This window comes from Pteropus vampyrus, unplaced genomic scaffold (assembly GCF_000151845.1).
Source record: "Pteropus vampyrus isolate Shadow unplaced genomic scaffold, Pvam_2.0 Scaffold109, whole genome shotgun sequence".
Classification (NCBI taxonomy): domain Eukaryota; kingdom Metazoa; phylum Chordata; class Mammalia; order Chiroptera; family Pteropodidae; genus Pteropus; species Pteropus vampyrus.
The window spans coordinates 5,935,518-5,958,698 of record NW_011888890.1 but is presented as its reverse complement, the minus strand read 5'-3'; the positions used below and the strand labels follow the sequence as shown (position 1 = coordinate 5,958,698).

The 23,181-nt window shown below is 33.6% G+C and overlaps 1 protein-coding gene and 1 pseudogene across 4 annotated transcripts in view; both read left to right on the top strand.

Moving 5' to 3' along the window:
- The window catches only part of MLLT3 (MLLT3, super elongation complex subunit), a 238,100-nt gene that overhangs the window by 189,346 nt on the left and 25,573 nt on the right, over positions 1–23,181 (top strand). The window lies entirely within an intron of this gene.
- On the top strand, positions 4,896–5,011 carry LOC111743243 (annotated as a pseudogene).

Below are 23,181 nucleotides of genomic sequence, written 5' to 3'. Positions count from 1 at the left end.
TGGAGATTTCATGTTGTTATCCATTTGAAATATTCAGTATGGTGTTGGAGTCCAAGGGAGAAGATTAAGCAGATGTCAGGTTTGTTTCGGCAGGATGCACTGCTTAACCACCTTCCTTCCAAAGTGTTTTATGCCCAGCGTCCTGGAAAGGGCACTGACTAATTCATTTGATCCATCTGTTACTTTGGGAGACACTATGGTTTGGTTCCTCCAACTATTAGCTTCACAGGTGGTAACCAATGAACTTGGGGAGATTATGTCCTTTCATAACTCTTGTTCCTCTCTCACATGAGTCACCTTGGACTGAAATCCCCTCTACCCTAAAATTTAGGGTACAGCTTCTTTAGTAGGCCCATTAAAGAAAAAGGCAAAATAGGCCAGTACTTTGTATATGTTTTTCTCTGGAAGCCTTATTTCCTGAAATTCTTTCCCTGATATTTTGTTTCTTGTTTTCTTCTTTTCTAAAGGAGAAATTAAAAACGCTTTCCATGTTTGTTACAAGTGTATTTTGCTGCAATGTCTAGCACTTTGTGAATAAAGACACCCCCTAGCCAAGACCTTATGTTGCAATGGTAGAGGAAAGTTACAACTGGTGCCATATTCTGAATAGAGTAGTTTTTTCCTCCAGGTGGTAGAATTATATTCCTAAACATGCAGCTGGCATCCTCTTTGTGGGCCCCAGATTTACCTATTGAATTATCATCATTCAGTTCCTTTCCTTACCCTTCCCCACCACTAAAGCCTTGAACTGTTAATTCTCTAACTCAGGGCCAGGTCACCATCAGGCTCAATCTCTAGGTATGAGGAACCATAGCTGGATTCTTTAAAACTGCTAACCATTCTCTTTTCTTGTACAATGGGTATCTTATTTTGTGTTCAGGTTGGGAAGAGCTTCTCTGCCTTTTTGCCTCCACAGGTGGCAAATACCTGAAACCTTGATTCTGATTCTGGAAGAAGTACCTTCCCTCAACCCATTCCCCCACGCCCGCCCTCACTTTTTTTTTTTGGCGGATGTGGTGGATCCCCTGTATTTGGTCTCTCAGCCTGCAGCCAGATCCTGTGTATGAATCCAGCCAGTATGCTGTGTTGTACTGGTAAAAATTCTACAAATTGTGTATGAGTCATTTTCCTCATCTGGAAAGAAGCAGGGATGGTAGCACTGAATGATGTGATAGAGTTGTTGTCAAGGATAATTAAAATGACTAAATCTTTTTTAGATGTGACACTTTGCAGAAACGATAACTCTTATTAATCAATGATGAAATGCTTTCAAGTAAAGTGTCAAATAATCAGAACGAATTTATTATATATGTTTAAACATTAGTAATGTCAGTTACAAATATATGCTAAGTGAGGGTATATTTACCTGTTCCTGTTAAGTGATTAGTACTTGAAAGAAAAAGGCATGACTGTTACATAAGGCCAATAATGACTTTATTCTTTCTCAATTAGCATTACTTTTGCCAAGCAGTTAAAAGTAGTTATTTCAGGCACAGCTGTTGGGATAAAGGAGGCACTATACATATTTATAGTCTTCAGTCATTGGCCTTTTCATAGCAAATAACCTAAAACATTCAGGCCTCTGTTTAATTATATCATTGCATAATTTTTAAATTGAGGGAAAATCTTTTCAGCAAGTCAACTTAAGATATTATAATACTGCTGTTAGAGACAGTGTTATAGTGAGTAATATGAGTATTTCACCTTGCAAATGGAAAAATCAACATATAATGATAAAGTGGACACAATCTTCTTGAGTAGTTTTCACAAATTCTTAAATTCCATAAACTGAAGATTGGTAAGTCCAATGTTGTTTCTTAATAGAACTCTAAAATTGAATTTGAAATATGCAGTTAAGGAGCATTGGAAAAGGATTGTGGCTATCACTAGGTTCTAATAGATTATTATACCTAACTAATCTAATTTTCTTATTATAAGATTGCTAGTGAATGCAGTGACTTATCAGTTTTTTAATGATACATTAGCATAAGACGGAGATGAAAACTGGATGTTTCTTGAGATAGGTGGATTTGTACTGGCTAAACAGTGAATTTAGGGTCCATGTCAACCAGTAAAGAGATCTCTTATGGAGATCTCCTACAGAGCTTTTCATCTTTCCTGTGTTACTTGCCATTTTTACAGTGACTTTCATAAAGATATGGAAGACATGCTACTAGTGACCCAAAGATGAGAGGGCTAGTATATTCCATATTCCAGAATTATGGTTAAAAATTCTAATCAAGTAGAAATGTTAGGCTAAACCCAAGAAAGTGAAATTGAACAAAAAATAGTATAAATTCCTTCATTTGAAATCAAGTAATTATTTTGATTAGTAAAAGATAAGGGAAGATGGACTTTAGAGACAATTTTTACAGTGGGAAATGACCTTGGCGATGAAATGGATCATCAGTGCTGTATAAATTAATTTAATCTGAGGCTATATTAATAGAAAAATGGCATGTTAGTCATGGAAGGAAAATTACACCTCTGTTACTTTCTTCCCCCATGAGACTACATCTGGGTCTTATGTTTGGTGCCAAATTTTAAAGATGCTGACAAAATAGAAATGTAGCTTTTAGAGGGCAATCTCTGGACTATGATGGATCTGGGAACCATCAGGCATCGTTTAGGGAAGTGAGACAAAATGATTATTTTTATTTTTCACAATGGTGTTCTTGAAAGTTACTCAGAGTGTTCTGATCAGCAATGGATTTGGCTTCTTGGCAACTAAGGGAACTGAGGCAGGATAAAGCAGTTTGGGAGAAGCCTAGGGTGAGCAGGTGCCACGATATTTATCCTGGGAGGTTCCCTTTTGCCTACAAGGTGCACTGAGTTTTGTGGCAAGCCACCAGTGATATACCCATTTTTAGGCTATCTATTTAATTCCATGTAATTTATATTTTCTTTAGTTGTTTTTGTCTTTAATCTTATATAGTGCCTGGGCTATAGTGTATCAAAGTAGTAGAATAAAATGAGAGAAACATAAGACTAGATATATACTAAAATCTTAACTTTTATAAACTTGCATAATTTCTAGTTCGTTGGACATCTATCATGTACTTGTCTTTCTTTGATTAACTTCAACTTTAGAGAGCTACATTTAATTGTGATAAAGAATTTTATATTTTTAACTCTACCTTGTTTTAGGAAAAATAGTGTATCTTATAGAAATAATGCTTATATACAGCAACATAGGATTATATTTAAAAGAGGTAAATGTAGAAAATGTGTCAGGGGATGTCGAAACATAGGATCTTTTTTGTAGGCTGGCATATTTTCTCATGAAATGTTACATAAGTGGATGGATAGAAGGGATGGGACAGTTATTCTGTGTGTTTTGGACCTCTCTTTGATCCTCCTAAGCTCACTTTATGCTGCTCCTTAGATCTAGCTTGATGTCTTTGGTTCCGTGCCTTATAGTAACAGTTCTCTCAAACTATCCACCCTCCCTGCAAAATAAATATGGGGAGAATCAACATTTGTCATATCTACTTCCTTTTCTTTTTTTCTTTCCTAGAAATTGGCTAGTATTTTTGCATCCTTTTCTTTTTCCCACCATATTTATTTTCCCTAGAAATTAGTATTTTGCAGAGACAATCAGTCATCTAGATGTGATTTTGTTTCTACAAAATAATTGACCGATATCAGTTGGTTTGCCTCTTACAACATTTCTACCCAATTCCCTAGTAGAGTTGCTAGGACCAGGCATGCAATCCAATATCACTTGGCAAACCATTGTCCAAAGTCATAATCAGGAGAACTAATCCATAACTCAACCTGGTAGTAGTTATGTGAGTGTATACATATGTAAAAATTAATCAAGCACTACATCCTGATTTTTGCACTTTACTGTGTTTGTAAGTTATACCTCAATTTAACCTATGAAATACCTAATATATCTTACTATTATAGGAAGCAAACTATTTCTTTGACTGCTAATTCATACTTTTAACTTTGATTTCAAATGTTTGAATGGTGGTAGCCAATTTGTTAGAGTTCTTCATAAGTGTGAAATATTGAAACAAAAGGCAGTTAAATAGTAAACTACAAACTAAACTGTAAAGCCTCTAGGTCAAGAATTATATCTAGATTGTCCAGCGCTGTTTCTCCAGGGTTAGGACCCTGGGGAAATATAGTAGACACATAAAAACAAGTCAATAAAAAGCACATTTTGTGGGTACAAAATTTGCTGGTATGCATTATACAATGGAATTAATTTATGATTGTTTTGAGATTAATACTTTGTTCTTTGAATACTTAGATGCCAATTTTCATTTCACTTTAACACTACTTTTTTTTTTTAGTAAGTAGATCCTGGTCTGTGTAACCAGGTCTTAAGTTTTGTTTTCAAAGCCCTGTCTATATTTATAACCTTGGAGAAAAATTAATATCCTACTTTTTAGTTCTCTTTTTAAACTTACCACCTTTTACCTCCAAATATCTCAACATGTTTTATTAATTTATGTCCCCTTAACGTAACACTATCAAATCTACTACTATTTTCTTTGGCTAGTTTTATCTGTTATTTGTTAGAAAGGTTACTGCCAAATTCACCGTCAAATTCTCTTGGTCAGTTCTCATAATATTTCTATTTTAGGAACTTCCATAATAATCTGATGGGCTGAATGTCCTAAAGTATACATTACTTAATTCCATTTTAATCTTTAAAAACATAAGAATTGAATCAAATGACTGGCTAGAGTAAGAAAAGGAGAAAAAGAACAATTGTCAGTATATATACAGTATAGTTCTCTAACAACTTTTATAATTCACATACTTAAAATTCACCCATTAAACTGTACAGTTTAGATGTAGTTCCATAGTGTAGTGGTCAGCACTTCTTCTTTACACGCAGAAGGTCCTGGGTTCACACCCCAGTGGAGCCACAGCCCATGGTCTACGGCCATGCCACCCTGAACAATTCCAATGTCTGATCTTGGAAGCTAAGCAGGGTCAGGCCTGGTTAGTACTTGGATGGGAGACCACCTAGGAAGACCAGGTGCTGTAGGCATAAATAGTAATAAATAATAAAAATAAAGAAAATTTAAAAACTGTAGTTCAGCTGTTTTTAGTATATTCACAGAGTTGTGCAACCATTACCAAAATCAATTTTAGAATATTTGTGTTGCCCTTAAAATAAACCTCATACCTTTTAGTTATCACCTTTCCGTTCCCTCATCTTCCCCAGACCTAGCCATCTACTAATCTTCTGCTGTCTCTATGGATTTGCCTATTCTGGACAATTTATATCAATTGAATTACATAATACATGGTCTTTTGTGATTGACTTCTTTCACTTAGCATGATATTTTCAAGGTTCATCTGTTTTGTAGCAGGTACTAGAACTTCATTCCTTTTTATGGCTGAATAGTATTCCATTGAAATGATATACTACATTTTGTTTATCTCTTCATCAGTCATTTGAGATTTGGATTGCTTTCACTTTGGGCTATTGTGAATAGTGCTACTAGTTTTACATAAACTATTGATGAAACATTACCTTCTGACCCTACAACAGCATTCAGAGTCCCTGACATTCTTGGTGTAATTTTTTTTATTTTTCTTAACTCTGAGCATCTTGAGAAAGTTTGGAGAATTTTGACAGAATTTGAAGGAGATGGGTAATTTTTCTCCCCAAGGGAATATCTCATTGAGTCAGTCATTTAGGTATCCTCAGGACGAAAACACAAGGTAAATAAATTACATATTTTTATGCATATCTTTATTGCTGGTGAGGATAACTTTTGTATAGTTATACAACTATTTAGAAAAATATGGAAATTTTTAAAATTTGAAGTTTGTTTTTTATACCTTATTATCAATGCTATTTAATGGGAGATTCTTTGGGGGTAAAACATTTTTATTAAATTTATTGGGGTGACATTGATTAATAAGTGTACAGTGCAATAATACATAATATGTATATTGGATTATGTGTACACCACTCAAAGTTAAATTTCCTTCTATCACCATATATTTGAACCCCTTTACCCTTATCTACCTCCTCTCTTCCCCTCGTTCCCTCTGGTAACCACTAAACTGTTGACTGTGTCTGAGATTTTGTTTGGTTCATTTGTTGCTTTCAGTTTTATATCCCACATATAAGTAAAATCATATGGTTCTCGATTAATCTGTCTAACTTATTTCGCTTTGCATGATTATCTCAGGATCCATCCATGTTGTTGCAAATGGCAGTATTTCATCTTTTCACATGGTTAAGTAATATTCCACGGTATATGTGTGCCACATCTTTATCCAATCATCTATCAAAGGGCACTTTGGTTGTTTCCATGTCTTGGCCACTGTGAATAATTCTACAGTGAACACTGGGGTGCATAAATCCTTATAGATAAATGTTTTAAAATTTCGGGAGTAGAAACACAGAAGAAAGATTACTGGGTCAAATGGTAATTCTATTCTTAATTTTTTGAGAAGCCAGCATACTGTTTTGCATAGCAGCTGTATCAGTTTACATTCCCACCAGCAGTGTATGAGGGTTCCTTTTTCTCCACAACCTCTCCAGCTCTTCTTATTTCTTGTCCTGTTGATGATAGCCTTTCTAACAGGTGTAAGGCGGTCTATCATTGTGGTTTTGATTTGTATGTGTCTAATAGCTAGATAAGTTGTACATCTTTTCGTATGTCTGTTGGCTGTTTGTATGTCTTCTTGGGAGAAGTGTCTGTTCAGGTCCTCCGCTCATTTTTTAATTGAATTGTTTATTATTTTGTTGTTGAGTTGTATGAATTCTTTGTATATTTTGGACATTAGCCCCCTATCATTGTTTGCAAGTATCTTCTCCCATTTGGTTGGTGGCCTCTTGTCTTGTTGATGGTTTCTTTTGCTGTGCAGAAGCTTTTTAGTTTGATATAGTCCCATTCATTTATTTTTGCTTTTACTTCTCTTGCCTTTGAGGTCAAATATATAAAATCTTCTCTAAAACCAAGGTCCATGAGTTTAGCACCTATGTTTTCTTCTATGCAATTTATTGTTGCAGGTTATATTTTGGTCTTTGATCCATTATGAGTTAATTTTGGTGTATAGTGACAGAAAGCAGTCCGGCTTCATTCTTTTGCATGTGGCCTTTCAGTTTTCCCAGCACTGTTTATTAAAGGGGATTTCTTTTCCCCATTATACATTTTTGGCTCCTTTGTCAAAAATTATTTGCCCATACAAATGTGGGTTTACTTCTGACTTTCAATTCTGTTCCATTGGTCTGTGTGTCTGTTTTTCTACCAATACCATACTGTTTTGATTATTGTCACTTTGTAGTATAAAGTAAGGCAGTGTGATACCTCTGGACTTGTCTTTTTTCTCAGGATTTCTTTGGCTATTTGGGGTCTTTTGTGATTTCATACAAATCTGATGATTTTTTGATCTCTTTCTTTAAAAAATGACATTGGGATTTTGATGAGGATTGCATTAAATCTATATATTGCTTTGGGTCATTTGGCCATTTTAACTATGTTGACTTTTCTAATCCATGAACATGGAATATCTTTACATTTCTTTGTGTCTTCTTCAATTTCTTTTAATGATGTTTAGTACTTTTCAATGTATAGGTCCCTTACATGCTTTGTTAAGTTTATTCCCAGGTATTTTATTTTTTTTTTGTTGCAGTTGCAAAAGGAATTGTTTTTTTTAAATTTCTTTTTCTAAAATTTCATTGTTGGTATATAGGAACACAATGGATTTTCGTACATTGATTTTATATCCTTTAACTTTACTGTATTTGATTATTGTTCCTAATAGTTTTTTGGTGGAGTCTTTTGGGTTTTCTATATAGAGAATCATTTTTCTTAAAATAAAAGACAAATTCTACCATTTTATTCACCAAACTTTGATTTTATTTTTTAGCTTACTGTTGTTTTATTGCTTATTAGAATAAGTATTTAAAAGAAGCAATCAAATATAAATTTTCTGACTTATCCAGTATTTGATCTACCTTTTTGTTTTGAAGTTTACACAAGACTCAATTTGGTTAAAGATTATAGTATAGGAAATTTCATCTAGGTGATAATCAAAATATTGATTTTCATAAATGTCAATTTGAACTTAAAGCACATATGTTTACTTTATTTGGTTAGATATTATTTGGGGCAATTGTGTCATTACCCATACACCCTGCCACCATGAGCCAGTCTTGTATTTCTCTTTATAGAAATTGAACTTACAGATATCTAAAACTTACTGATTTTATTTTTCCAGAATGCCATGTAATTGGGATCATACAGTGTGTAGTCTTTTTAGACTGGGTTCCTTCACTTAGCATCATGCATCAAGGTTTCTTCATGTGTTTTGTGGCTTGATAACTCATTTCTTTTTATTGTTGAATAATATTCTCTTGTATAGATATACCATAGTTTATTTATCAGTACGTCTACTGAAGGACATTTTGATTGCTTCTGGTTTGTATGATGATGAATAAAGTTCCTATAAATATTCATTTGTAGGTTTTGTATAGACATAATTTTTCAAATCAATTGGGTAAATACCTAGGAGTATGATTGCTAGATTGTATGATGAGATTGTATTTAGCTTTAAGAAACTACCAAACTGTCTTCCAAAGTGGCCTTATCATTTTGCATTTCCACCATCGAGGAATGAGATTTCCTGTTGTTCCACATCCTCATCAGCATTTAGTATTGTCAGTTTTAAATTTTTTTCAGCCATTCTAATAGGTGTACAGTGGTATCTATTGTTTTAATATGTTCATTTGTTTTAACTTGAAACGCTCTGATGTCAAAGATGTTGAGCATCTTGTCATATGCTTATTTGCCATCTGTGTATCTTCTTTGGTGAAGTGTCTATTCAGATTTTCTACCTATTTCTTTTCTTTCATTTTTAAATCTATCCTGCTCACTGTGTATCCCCAGAATACAGTACAGTGTCTGACATCTAGAAAACCTTTATCCATCATGTAATTGTTGAGTTAAACACAATAGTTATATAAATTAGGCAGCTGTTACAATGATACATTAGAATAAAAATGAGAAATGGTATGGGAGGATTTTCATCATACATATATGTACAAACATGTATGTATATTGTGTCATCACAACATACACTTTGAATAGCTTACAATTTTATTTGTCGATTATACCTTAATAACACCAAAAAAAAAAAAAGGTACAGAACTTTTTTAATATCCTAGAACCTCCCATCACTCTCTTCCAGACACTATCTCTTATTCCCAGAGGTAACCGCTACTCTGAACATATATTGGCTTTGCCTGTCTTTAAATTTTATACAAATGGCATCGTATATTATGTAGCTGTTTGTGTATGGCTTCTTACATTCTATGTTCATGAGTTTCATGTAGTTTATTATCTCTGTCCAAGTCTTTGCCTAATTTACTCTTGGGTTTTCTATTTTGTTATTTTTGTTCTTTTAGTCATGTTTATGTGCATTAAGTATGTAGGGTCCTGTGTTTTTGTTTTCAAAATGTAACATGATTATATATGTGTACATATATGTAAAACTTAACTATTTTAAATACTTGGACTTTTGAAACAATTACTGACTTGCTTTTTCTAAATGAATGACCTTTAGATAGCCTTCCTGTAGGGATTTGCAGTGGCTTTGGAATTCTAAGTGTGTTAACTTTTTCCCAACTACCTTTTCCAGAATGTTGCTGTGTCAGGGGAGCTAGCTGTTTATCAGCTAAAGAGTAATTTATTTTATTGATGAGACTTTTGTTTGTACACATTCACAAATATAATTGGCATGTAAATTCACTCTTGGATACTATATCACACTTATGTCTTCCCTAGTAACTGACAAACTTGGACATCAAGGGCAGAATATTGCTCTTTCATGGGATAAAACTGTTTAGTTGCCATAGGACAGAGTGACTTAAAGGAGCTGAAAAGCACATAGCCAGTGAATGAGGTCATTTAGTTTTTTTTGTTTTTTGTTTTGTTTTTTGTTTTTTTGTGGGATTTTTTGCAAAAATACTAAGTATGTTGTGTGCATAAACAGAAATAGACTAAGAAAAATAATATGGTAAATCAAATCAGAGAAATTCGGTTTAACCATTATAAGCATGAAGTTGTGTAAGTGCCGATTGGGTAGGGATTAGCAAACTATAACCCTTGGACCAACTCTGGTATTCTGTTGATTTTTGTAAATAACATTTTATTGAAACACAGCCATGCCCATTTGTTTACATATTGTCTGTGGCTACTTTCACACTACAAAGTCAAAACTGAGTAGCTCTGACAGAGACTGTACAGCTTATGAAGTTCAAAACTTTTACTATTGAGATCTTTACAGTAAAAGGTTGTTAACGCATACTGCAGAAAGTCTAAAGTAATTGTACTTTTTGTCTTCATCCTCATTTTCATCTAGGGGTTGTAGGGAAAGTGGTTAATACAAGTAGTCAGATAACTCATACACAAAGCAAAAAATAGAATAGTAGAATGAAGTGATGAAAAGCATCTAAAAGGCATCTTGATATATTAAGACCATTAGAAGCAGAATTTGTATGATAAAGTAATGGATACCAGGATAAAACAGCACTAGTCGGCCTATAATTCATTATCTAAGTTCAGTTTAGAAGAGTTTGGAATTTTATATATTTCCAAAAGATACCATGGCTGTCACCATAGAAGCAGAGTGGCCAACATTAATAGCCATAAAAGGCAGTTGGCATTTCTTACTGGGACTTCTCTTAAGGTCTGGAATATTTGATGTGGTCATATATTCCCTTAGCTATATCATTCCAACACATCTTTAGAATAGAGCTTGGGGCATCCGTGGAATGGGGTCTGTCATCTCCAGTGATGTCTGTGGCAGCTGAAAGCTTCTATTAATAGGCTTTATCCACTCCTGCAGGGTTCATTACTCCAGCGATTGAGCTTCTAAACAAATCTTGATGACAGGAATCAGACAAACTCTTGGTCTTTCTTTAGCAAAGCTATAGCTAAGAAGAAAACCACACAAATTTCAGAGGCTAACTTATCAGACTTTGAGTTTATGGGCTTCTGAGGGAGTAAGCTTAGACTGCTGACCAGAGGGGCATTTGAATGATCCTTCTCCCCATTCTTATTCTAACTGCAAACTTTCTCATTTCAGATAACATTATGTAAAGTATGTGTCTTCGTGTGGTGCTTTTTGGATTCTGTTCACCAAATGACACACATCTGTACTTGTTCTGTATATGAAATACATAAATGGCAGTGCCAAGTGAAAGTAGCAATTGGTTCGAATCTAAGGGACTACAGTAGTATCCTGCCAGAACTAAAGTGGGGTACAGACCAGATCATTAAAGGAATAGGTTGGATGCAAATGTCTCAGAAGTCAGAGATTCTGGTGCCCTCTAAAATGCATCTTCATCAATACCAGAGAGAGACCGTTGAAATGCATCTTATCAGACCAAAAGTGTCATTTCATGGTGGTCTCAGAATTAGAACTTTATTAAAATGAAATACTGTGCCAATTAGTGGTACACAATTATATGAAACTCCTACAAGTAACTTTTAAAGAAAATAATTAGCCTAGAGTAGTGGTTCTCAACATGGGGTGATTTTTTCCTAGGCTCCGTCTGCCCCCTGGATATTTGGCAATATCTGGAGACATTTTTAATTGTCATGACCTGGGCATGTTTATGTATGGGGGTTGCTAACTAGCATCTAGTACCCGGATAGAAGCTAGAGATGCTGACAGATATCTTACAATGCATAGAAAAATTTCCAGTCCAAAATTTCAACAGTGCCAAGGATGAGAAACTAGACATTGAGCAAAAATTTTTAGCTGAGATTTCAGCTTATTAGGGCAGATTATTAAACCTTTTTGAATTCTTTTTGGACACAAAGAGGGATATTTCTTACTACTTTAGGGTGGTCTCAATTGAGCCAAGTAAATATATTTTGTTATTTTTGTTTATATATTTCCAACATAATTATGTAAAAATTTTGAAAAGTACAGAATAGTTTTATAAAGAAAAAAAGTATAAAACACATGATCCCATTACTCCTTTGTACATTTCCTTCAAGATTGAAAATATCATAGAACAGAATAGTTTATCCTTCAGAATATCCTCTTTAGAGAAACCAACGGAAAGATAGAATTTTTCCTGGGCTTTCATCCTGCTTATATTATCTTTTACAAGCCCCTTCTCATCCAAATAACTGCCATCACACAAAGTTTAGGGTCATTTTATCAGGATGTGACTAGACTATAAAAATACCTTAGTAGAATTCCTAACATCGAATTATTATTGATATTTATGTAGAGGAAAAATCTTGTGAGATTTAAAAAAAAAAATTTGGTGTGTATGTGTTAATAACTTAGAGATTTTTATTTAGTACCTTTATTCATGGTAGGTTTCATTAATAAATAAAAGTATTTTGTAACTTTCCAGTCTGAATCTAGGGATAACCTTTTACTTTCCAGACGAATTTTCAGTTGATAATGAGTTCCAAAAAAGCAAGGGAGAGGAAAAGACCAGATACTTTAGACCACCACACAACAGTATCCCTGAACTTCAAAAGCCCCAGGAGGGCGCAGCTGGGGTGTGCTGTATTTTCTGTCCCATTGGTGAGCTAAATTTGGTTTGGCAGAGAATTTTTAGGAGTAGATAAGGCTCTGTGAGTAAAACTTTGCAGTTTTAGCCAAAGAAAACAGACCGGAGATTTGATGACTCTATTTGATTTATTAGTGCCATATGCAGGGCCTTTTGATCTTCAGGATTCAGTAAACCAAGGAATTGATATTTATCATAACTATCACATGGGAAGAAATCTTAATTTGCCTGTAGTGTTGATACAAATATAATTATCCAACACCTGCATCTGATTGATGATAATTGTGTTAGGTTGTATTAAATTTTAATGACAAGTAGAGACAAACAGTAAAAACAAATTTTTTGGATAGCATTAGCATTGGAAATAATCTTATTTCTCAAATTCATCAAATTTCCTTTCTTCAGTATACAGCAGGTCCTCCAATAAGTATCATATTGTTCAACATTATTTTGTTGTAATGTTAATGAAATATTGTAAGAACTTAACTCTTGTTTATAGCAATTAGCCTATGGTAAAATTGGTTTCATTATATGTCATTTCACTTGAAGTTGCAGAATCTATTGACAATTTTAAGTGTATAAAAAAAACTGTATATAAAAAACTACGAGTGCAGGAACTGTATGTAGTGATTGTGGTTTTTAAGGAAAAAAGGGGAAATAATTTGACATTGATGATACCACATGAGCAGATGTTTTATAATAAAGGCTACTTACAATCTTAATTTGTCAGACAACATAAAGGAGTTTCAATTAAGTTTGAGGTTTTACTCCACTTCTGAATTCCTTTGTAATACTTTTATAAAGTAGCAAAAACCACAGGACAAATATTTCTGCCATTAAGCATCAGAATCCATCTGTTTTTTGTCTTTTTACTACTAAGACAAGTTAACATATGACAGAAGTATATATGTCTGTAAAACTGAGCTGAAATGTCAAGAACAATATCATGGTATTAGTATTTTGAAGTGGTTCTTTTTCTTGAGACTCTTGGGGCCTACATTTTTCTGTAGGAGGAAAAGCTTCTGTGTCTCAGTGAGTGGGATGCCCTACGTGAGTTTTCACTTTCTTTTTTTCTGTGAATTCTTTATTACCCGACCAGGCAATTTTTGCCTGTAAATGATTTGTACTTAGATTGACCATCACTTTTTACTCTTTGTGTATTCTGTTTGTATAGAAGTTTTTTCTTATATATCAGGCATCGAGCAAGGCATTTTTTCAGCTCCCTGCTCCAAGAGAAGTTTGAGGGAAAATAAATTTTGAATTCATCTAAAGGTGGCCTTATTTCTTGAAGTGTTGGATATATTTTAGGGAAGACTATCATAGGAAGAGAGGATGAACAAGCCAAATGGACTCAGACCTGACTTTTCTTATATCAATTTCACAGTTATTCCTATTGATGATAATAGTAGCTAATTATTTATTCATCATTTATTCCATGCTCTGTCCTAAATGCTTTGCATTGTCTAATTCTCATAGTAATTATATGAATTATTACTGTTACTAATTTCATTTTCCCACTTGAGAGATGAAGAAACTAAGGCCCGGAGAGATACTTGGCTAAGGTCACATAGCCAGAAAGCAGCAGAATTGGGATTCAAACCAGGTCTGATATTTCCAAAACCCGAGAGCCCGAATCATTTTATTATTCCATTATTTCTACCTTTACCCTCATATTAATCTTGAGTTTTCAAAGTATTTGACATTTAGATTTGAATGCTAAATTCATGCCAAAAGTAAGATATAGTTATATTATTTTAAACTTTTTGCCATTTTTATAACCTATTTCTCTATTATAGAGCATTTGGCTTTCTGCATCTCACTAACACATCTTACTATATATGAAACTCATTATATGTGCATATATACAACACATATGTACATATAAACACATATACAACATAGCAGTGTTGTAGGTATAGTTCATAGCTGTCTCCAAATAGTGCCCTCTTTGTTTTCTTGTTTACTGGAAAATGTTCCTGGAGCCCCAGTAATGATTAGAAGCTTAAAGTTTATGTTTGGTATCTCTATCTTTTAACTCTACCACTCTTTATTTGCACAAGAAAATGTGATCCTCTGTAGTGACTTTGCCCTGTTTATGGAATAGGAGTGTGTGCTATTACTGGTAGTACCAATAGGATGACCAGGTCTTAGAGTTAAAATACTCGTAAGATAAACTGATCCTGGAACCTCTACGTGATCATTTCTTTACTACGTGATTCATAAAACTGCAGGCTAGAGCAGGGAGTTTACTCAACTGACTTTAGGGAAATGTTGTGGGATAGTAAAGCAGTGTGATTCAAAATCTGGGTATACTGGGAGCAATAGTCAAGTGTTTGACATCTGATCTCTCTAGCAGAATGTATGCTTACCACACATACGGTAGTATCAGATGGAAGAAGCTAGTTTCTAAAACAGTTTGGAGTGGATGTTTGCTTCTCATTAGCTTGTGTGTGTGTGTTGGATGAATGAGCAATTGGGAAGTCATGACCATGTGTTTGCTGTCATTTAAACTGCCAATCTAATCTAAATATACATGTGGGTGCCTAAGGAGACTTCTTTCTTTTCAAGAGGATCATTCTTAACAGCTCTCAACTCCTTGCCAACAAACGTGAACTTTGGGGCACTTCTGTTTTCCTGAGGCCTACTCTGTTTTCTTTTAAATAAGGTGAGAAGGATTTCTTTGCTTGATGTATTTCTGATTTTTAACAGCCAGCTGTATGTAAAGTTTATTTACCAAGAAAAATAACTTCATAGAAAAGATAGCTTCTAAGATGTTATACAAGGTAATGAAAGGTGGGGAGGTGAGGGTGATGAGATGAATAAAAGACACAGAGCATTTCAAGGTATAGAAGAACTCAGGGAAACCTTATCAATTTTAGATCATTAGTTTGCATATAACATGCTTTAATTAATAAGAAGTAGAAAATGTTTATAAAAGAGGAGGTATGATTTTATAATGCCTTATTGTATAATGGAGTCCTGATATACGTTTTCCTCCTAGAGTCATTTAAGGTGGAAATGAAAAAGATACCATTTTTTTCTGACTTCAAAGTATTTAGATATATTTTATCACCTGGGAATTACTGAAATACATTGAAAGAAATTGAAGCTTTTTCTATTCATGATTGTAATATTATAGTCTTCCTTTTATTTTCTAAGAGAAACCAGGGATTAGACTTCTAAATATCTTACTAATTTGAAGTAAATCTTTTCATTCAGCAAAGGCTAACACTCTTCTTCCATTTTTGTCATAATTACATAGCTTATCATATTTTGAAAAGTCATATATCCAAAATATTTTTCTTTTCCCATCCACATACTTTTAGATGTAAAAGCAAACAGTGTAAAATTTAACTTACTAAAAAATAACAGAACACCCCTTGTCATCTAACCACCAGAGAATGGGCTAAAAAATTAATTACCACTTAATTGCACATTAAAATATTGTTTCCTTAATATTTTTTGATAATCCTAGAGAGCCTATCTTGTTTTTTAAAAAATTTATTACTATATAAATTCTTACAGTTACATATGTTTAGTGTTTAAGTTATACTGTAGCCTGTTTGAATAGAATTTGGCTTATAGATTAACATATGTAACAAACATAAACTACGATAAGTAGTAACAAAATTTAAAGAACACAGCATTCATTCAGAATTAGGCAAATTTTACAGATGAGCAAAAAGGTCTACAACTTTTTTCCTAGAGAAATATGAGAGTTACCTTGCTTTATATTTGGAATATCAAAGCATGCACATTCATTGGCAGAAATAAATTTTCCTGGAACTATATTCAGGGAGAATTTATCAAATGGGTGTTTATAAATTAAAGGCAATCACTTGATGTTGAAATAGTTAATGTTACATATAAATAGGCAAAGTGATTTTATTTAAATACTCATCTCGATAAATTAAAATTGTTTTTCTCATGAGGTAGAACATATTGTTTTTACCCAGACATGGAAATATGTAAAGGCTTAAGAAACTTTTTTTTGAACATTTCCTTTTCAAATATTTTCATTCCAGCATAATTTCAGAGAAAACAGAAGCCGATCATAATAAATCCTTTTCATTCCAGGAAGAGTCACATTTAGTAAATTCTGTTCTATAGCAATAAGTGAGGCCTTCGTGCTCCTTCAAAGCTCATCTCCCCCTTGCCCACCTCACCCGCCCCTTCCTTCACCCCTTCCTCGTTGCTCAGCCCACATTCGGGGAATTGTGTGATTTGCTCAGTTCATCAGGAAAATTATGAGACTAATAACGTCAATATTTCTAGTTTTTTTCAGATTTTCAGTTTATGAGGAAACACCACTTTCCAGACTAATTTGACTTTCAGGTTTTTAGCAGCCAACTGGTAAAGAGGATGTGATCTATTACACATTTCAGATTGTTCATGAGATAAAAACCAATCTCTTAGGAGATATTTAAGTCGAATGCAATTAAGTGGAAAGAGGTCTGTTTTCGCCTTGCTTTTCAGCACATTGTCTTTTAAATGTAGTGGCTAAAAAGGTAATAAGTAACCTTTGCTATGTAGAAAGAAATCTGAGTTCCATATTATAAATGTTCCAAAAATTTTAAATATAGTGTGTATATTTGAAACATTTACGTGTGTGTATAGTAAGGTAGAATTGAGCTTTTCCTAAATAATGATTCTATGAGTAGAAAATTCTCTCATTTCATGAAGATTAAAGAAAAGTTTAGGCCATTAAATCATTATTGAAATATTGAAATTGAGTGAGTTTCTGAAGATCAATTCAGAAACAGTTCCAAACTGTCCTCTAAGAATGCCGTAAATCATTTGTGCCGTTGCTCTAATTGAACAGCGTGGATCTGAACCCTTATTAACTTGTCTGTAAGGAAGAGAAAATTGAGGAGAGCAAGGAAGAGACTGAGGAGAAGACCTTTAGCCAGTGCTGTCCTGAGCTGCCATTGTCGAAGGACACCCTTTGAGCTAATTTCAGCCCCATAAAAAAAATCTATCTAGTGATTAGTAACCAGTGGATAAGAGCAGAAAGCCCAAGTGAATAAAGGCCATAAATACTGAAGTCCTTGGGATAACAGCCTGTAAAACTGTCAGAAAGCATTGCTTAAATGACAAAAGATAGCCCAAAGTAACAAGAAGGGTTCATTCACTAGGCAGTACTCCATATTCATGGACAGAAGACATAATTTCGTTTTCTTCAAAAACAGTGATTCTTCTTGAATCCAATACCTGACCTACTTTATTTACTGATTTCGTTTTGGATGATGTCTATTTGGTGTTAATTTATGGTTGATTGCATTTGCTAGTAGGAATCATGAGGCCTGTTTAAAGATAGCTGTGTTTCCAAAAGTAGAACCATGATTACTGAAACTTCTGTTTAGATCCATCAAGATCTACTTACTTGCTGAGAATGTTTAGCCTAACTAAAGTGAGTGGGTGAGTATGTGTGTGTGTATTTTTAAAAGGCAGATGGTTAGGAATTAGATGCTGACAAGTGCCTCTCTCTTATTTTTAAAGTCTGCAGTTCACAATTTTTAAATATTTCTCCCTAAGGGAAAAATAAATTAAGTAAATAAAAACAGAAGAATGTAAGTCTACATTACAAGCTATTTTGTTATTACAGCACAGTATTGAGATAACAGATGATTAAAGTCTTACCAGCCTGTACTTTAAATTTGTTTCCAGGGTTAGAGAAAATCCAAGATGATGGAATCAAAGGCCTTTATTCTAAACTCCTATTGTTCTAACGATGATGATGATTTTATGGCATTTAAATTACAGTGTTAGCAATCAAAATGATATGTTCTACAGTTTTACAGTATAACCTTCAAATCCCAAATGTGTGTTTTAGAGATGTGTTTTTAGTATATAAGCGTTGCGCTTCTTCAAATTAGAGAATTTTATCAACTTATGAGTATTTGCTTTTCAACATCCTCGCTGTGAGAACTAGAGGTGTCATTCTCTTGAAGGGAGCAGATGTTAAAGGTTCTTGCCCCTGCCTCTCTAATCCCAAACACCCTTGAAGAAGAGAAACGTTCTATTACCCAAATAGGCATCTTTCTGATGGTGAGAAAAGGCGGTAAAAGGCAGTAAATCTGCCTTCTCATTATGAAGTGCAACAATAGATTGATTTATGAAGAAAAGCAACTGTTAGGCTTATATAAGATGTGTGCATGGAAATGTAGGTTCCTTTAGAGCCTTATAAGCAGTAGCATTCCTCCTATTCTTGACAAGAATTTAAGATTACTAATAGGGAGTGAGTTGTTTCGAAATACCACATTTTTAAAAGGGGTACATTGAAAACAAAACAAAAAATCCACCTCCTAATGTTTTCACGTGAGTACAGCCTCTTAAATGTGCTGTGTTTTTTGCTATTTCTGTTTATTTTCATTAACATTAGAGGGATTTCTTTAAAAGTTTTATTTTTTATAAACTTTTTGTTAGTACTTGACATTTTAAATAGAAGTAAATATAAGTATAGCATATTTAGATGTTAAACTGTTTATAAAAATTTCAGTTCCACTTAATATTGTGTAATTTTTAGCAAACACTATAAAATTGGTGTCTCAAAGAGAGCCACAATAAAGACAATTTTAAATTCTGGGTGGGGGAGCAGATCATATAAAGTATTTTGTGTTGGGTTTTCATTTTAACATGTACTTTAAAATATTTTAAATAAATTTGTGTGATCTCTAATAAGGATCTCTATTATAGTATTTCTATTTAACTTAAAAATTAAAATTTTAGCCTCTAAGTCAATTTTGAGCATAACATATAAAAATACAAAAATCTGGATAGCCTCAATAAGTTATGATGATACTAAATACCTTGTGTATTTAGCCCATATCATTCCAGAATTTGAAATCTATGTGACATAATTAAGATTTAGGCCAGTAAATTATAAAACTAAAACTAATAATTGTCTGTAGAGTTGGAATTAAAACTCATCTCTCTTAGGAAACATGTATCCCTAATATATGTATCTTTCCAAATTGTAGTAATGGCCATACTAACATATTATGAACAAGAAAGCACAAATATTGGAACATTTAAAGGAAAAGACAGAAAATAAATGTGATTGAAGGGTCTATTATTTTCTTTTACCCCTATGGGTTATCTTCTATACATCTATGTGCACACATTTGTGCATACCCACATCTAAGGAACTTTGAAGAGCCCTGATCTAGAAGAAGGGGCTCCAGTGTGTTACTATTAGAAATGTACTATTAATAGAAAATGTACTATTATTCTAATTAGGAAGATACAAGGCTTATAAAGAAATAATCCTTGCAACTATCGACAATTTTTATTGTATAGACTGATAACGAGAAGTGTTATATGTTTGACCTGGTGATGATTGGACAGTTTTAAACAACACTTTTTTCCCAGTGAATTTTGGTTATTTTGGAAGTGAAAATAGCATAAAAATAAGATCTTAGCAAATAAATGAATTCTTGATGCTTTGCTATGATAGTAAATCTAAGCTTCACATTTAATGGGGAAAATTCTCTAAGATAGTCCAAAGATTAAAATTAATAAAACTTCTTGACGTTTATGAAGTCTATAAAGATTCTATTGGTATCAATCAAATGCTCTATCATCATTTTAAAGTAAGCCATTTTTTTTAAAAAACAAGTTCTAATGTTAATAAGGAAATGCAGTTATATGTCTTATAAAGATGATCTCTTGAGGTGTATATATGTTTTAGTTCATTTCAGTTAACTATCACCTTTATGATACCCTGAATTCATTCTATTTATTTTAATATTTTAAATTTTATAATCGAAAACTGAGAACCACATATACCTTTTAGGACTTTTCAACACTGCTTTTATATAGAGAGAGAATACAATAATATTCCATTATTTCAAGCTTCTTGTCCTCTGTGCAGGTGGGTTATTTCATGAGTAACTGAATAGTTGTTCTGACAATAGTTTCAATATCTTATTGTTAACTGATGAGCAATGGGTTTTTGATGTTCATTGGTCAGCTTCAATAACAGTTAATTATGGGGCAATTCTATCAGGACACTTTTTTTCCTTCGTATTTCTCTTTTGTGAAGGATTGCAGCTCGAAACCTTCGCACTTTTAACTTTTTTCTTTTTCTACCCTCCAGCCTCAAAACACAAAAGAGAAAAAAAGTCTAGTTAAAAGATACATCTGGTATTACAACTAAGTGGTAGATTTAATGGCCAATTGTGAAACTCAACTTCTATGCACAGTCTTTGCTCAAAGAATAGTAACATGCTTATAGGTAGTGCAACAGTAAATGGTCTGTTTCCACATGGTTTCTCATTCTTAAAGCTCTTAACGAGCGAGTGATTTTTAGGATATGTCTGGCACATACACCATCTTGCAACAACTGGATTTTTTGAAAGATCACATGATCTGGCCACAGTAGTCAGTAGCAGCCATCAAAGTACAACTGGTGATGAGAGATAAAAGACTTGAGGCTCTTCTGTTTAAAAGAGAGGAAGCTAAAAGAAAATTATAGCCAGCCCTAAGTGTGGAAGAGGGTCTTATGGAAAGATTTATAGACCCCTGTTCCCCAAGGCCATTTCATTTCCTAATAGGATTTTGTGTTCTCAGACCAGGAGTGATGGGTACAAATGATGACAGCATTTAATAATAATAGCGAAGATGGCAACAATAATGAAGAAAACAAATGCAATTGTGAAAACAGACACCTCAAAATAAAACCAATTATTTTGTTATCTAGGATGATTTTGTCTGTTAGTTGAAAATATAACAGTATTTTGAGCATAACATATTGTTTCGCTAACAGCAGAGAAAGGAAATTCTTAAGATCTTGCTCTTTTACCAGAAAATACTGGGCATAAAAATACCTTTTGATAATATAAGGGCTCAAGAGGCTAAAAGCAATTCTAATTTAACGTCAAGTTTACTCAAGTCGTCATAATACTTAACAAATGGAGAGAGTTTGCCAAAGAGAGATCTAGTGTCTTCCCTGTGGTCACAGACTTAAGTAACTGACCAGCAATAATTAAAGGCTCCAGTTTCCTGGTCTACTGTCTTTTCCCCAATTTCACCTTGTTTGCAAAGAAAGAACTGTTGACAGATTATTTAAAGCATTAAACCTGTGTTTTGTTCCTGGAGATTATAGGAATTGTAGAGAAGATTTGGGAAAAGAGAATAGATAGCTTTTGAAGGTAAATAAAATAAATGATTGTAGTGTGTTGCCGAATGGGCTTGTCAGTGCTTTTGATCAGTGCCAATGTCAAGAGGATTAGGACAATTCAGAGGAGAAACTTCCTTGCTTTTTTAAACAAAACTATTGAACTAGTGAGGCGAGAAGCCAGGATCTGTGGTAGTATTGATTGAACAAATGTTAGAAGCAATTGATACAGACACATTCAGACCCAGGAATGAAGTGTTTTGTTTTCACCACTCATTTGCTTTGGATGCCAATCACAACACATCCCTATGGACGGTGGGATATTCAGTAGATCTTTCACAGTGACATAGAAAACTTTGTTCCCTGACACTAGTGTTATGAATGAGTGTTAGTGTATTCAGAACACTGCTTTGAATTAATTGCACTTTTTCAAAGTTAATAGGTGTGGTAGGAAGAACACTAGATTAGAAATTAGAAAACCTGGTTCTAATCCACCTAAATATTACCCACCAGTCACTTAATATTATTGTGCTTCAGTTTCACTATCAGTAAAATGGAGATAAAAAAATATATCCTGTTGTCTTAGTTTGCTTGGGCTGCTATAACAAAATACTGAAGACTGGGTGGCTTAACCAACAGGAATTTATTACAGTTCTGAAGATTGGGAAGTCCAAGATCAAGGTGCTGGCTGATTCAGTTCCTCTGTGAGGATTCTTTTTGGCTTGTAGCTGGCTGCCTTCTCACCTTGACTTTACATGGGTGGGGCTAAGGAAGGAGCAAGCTCTGGTTTATTTTCTAAATAAGGGCACTAATCCCATCATGAAGGGCGTACCCTCATGACCTCATCTAAACCTACTTATCTTTCAAAGGCCCTGTCTCCAGATACTGTCACATGGAAGTTAGGACATCAACATATGAATTTGGGTAGTGGGGGGATGCAATTCAGTCCATAGCACTTGGCTTTCTCATGGTTGAGCAAATAAAATAAAGAATATGAAATAGCTACACAAAGATACCTTAAGAGGTTGAGTTATTGACAGATATTTGTCCAATCTTATTTTCATATACCTTTCTATGTAATAAAGTTTTTACTTTTAGCATGTTTATTGTGAAGTAATTATTAATGTAAAACCAAATGAAAATAAAAGTTCTCGTTTCTGCCTTTTGACAATTCACTCTTGCATCGATCTTTTAGGTTCACTTAAATGTTATTTTTTAACTTTTCAATACTTATTTCTTTGCTTAACTTTGACCTTACCTTTATTGACCTACCTCTTACAATATATTACCTATTAATGGGAGTTGGTAGATAGAGCACATTCATATGATGAAGAACATTTCTCATAATTATTCAGAATGGATGTTATATGTCATTTTTCTTTAAAATTAAAAGTATATTTTAAAGTTGAGTTGGATATTCTTTAGTTTCTTATAGAAGAGAAACTAAGTGAAGTAGTCTTTTCAGTTTTATTGAGATAATGTCATATAACATATTAGTTTAAGATGTATAACATAATGATTTGATACATGTATATATTGT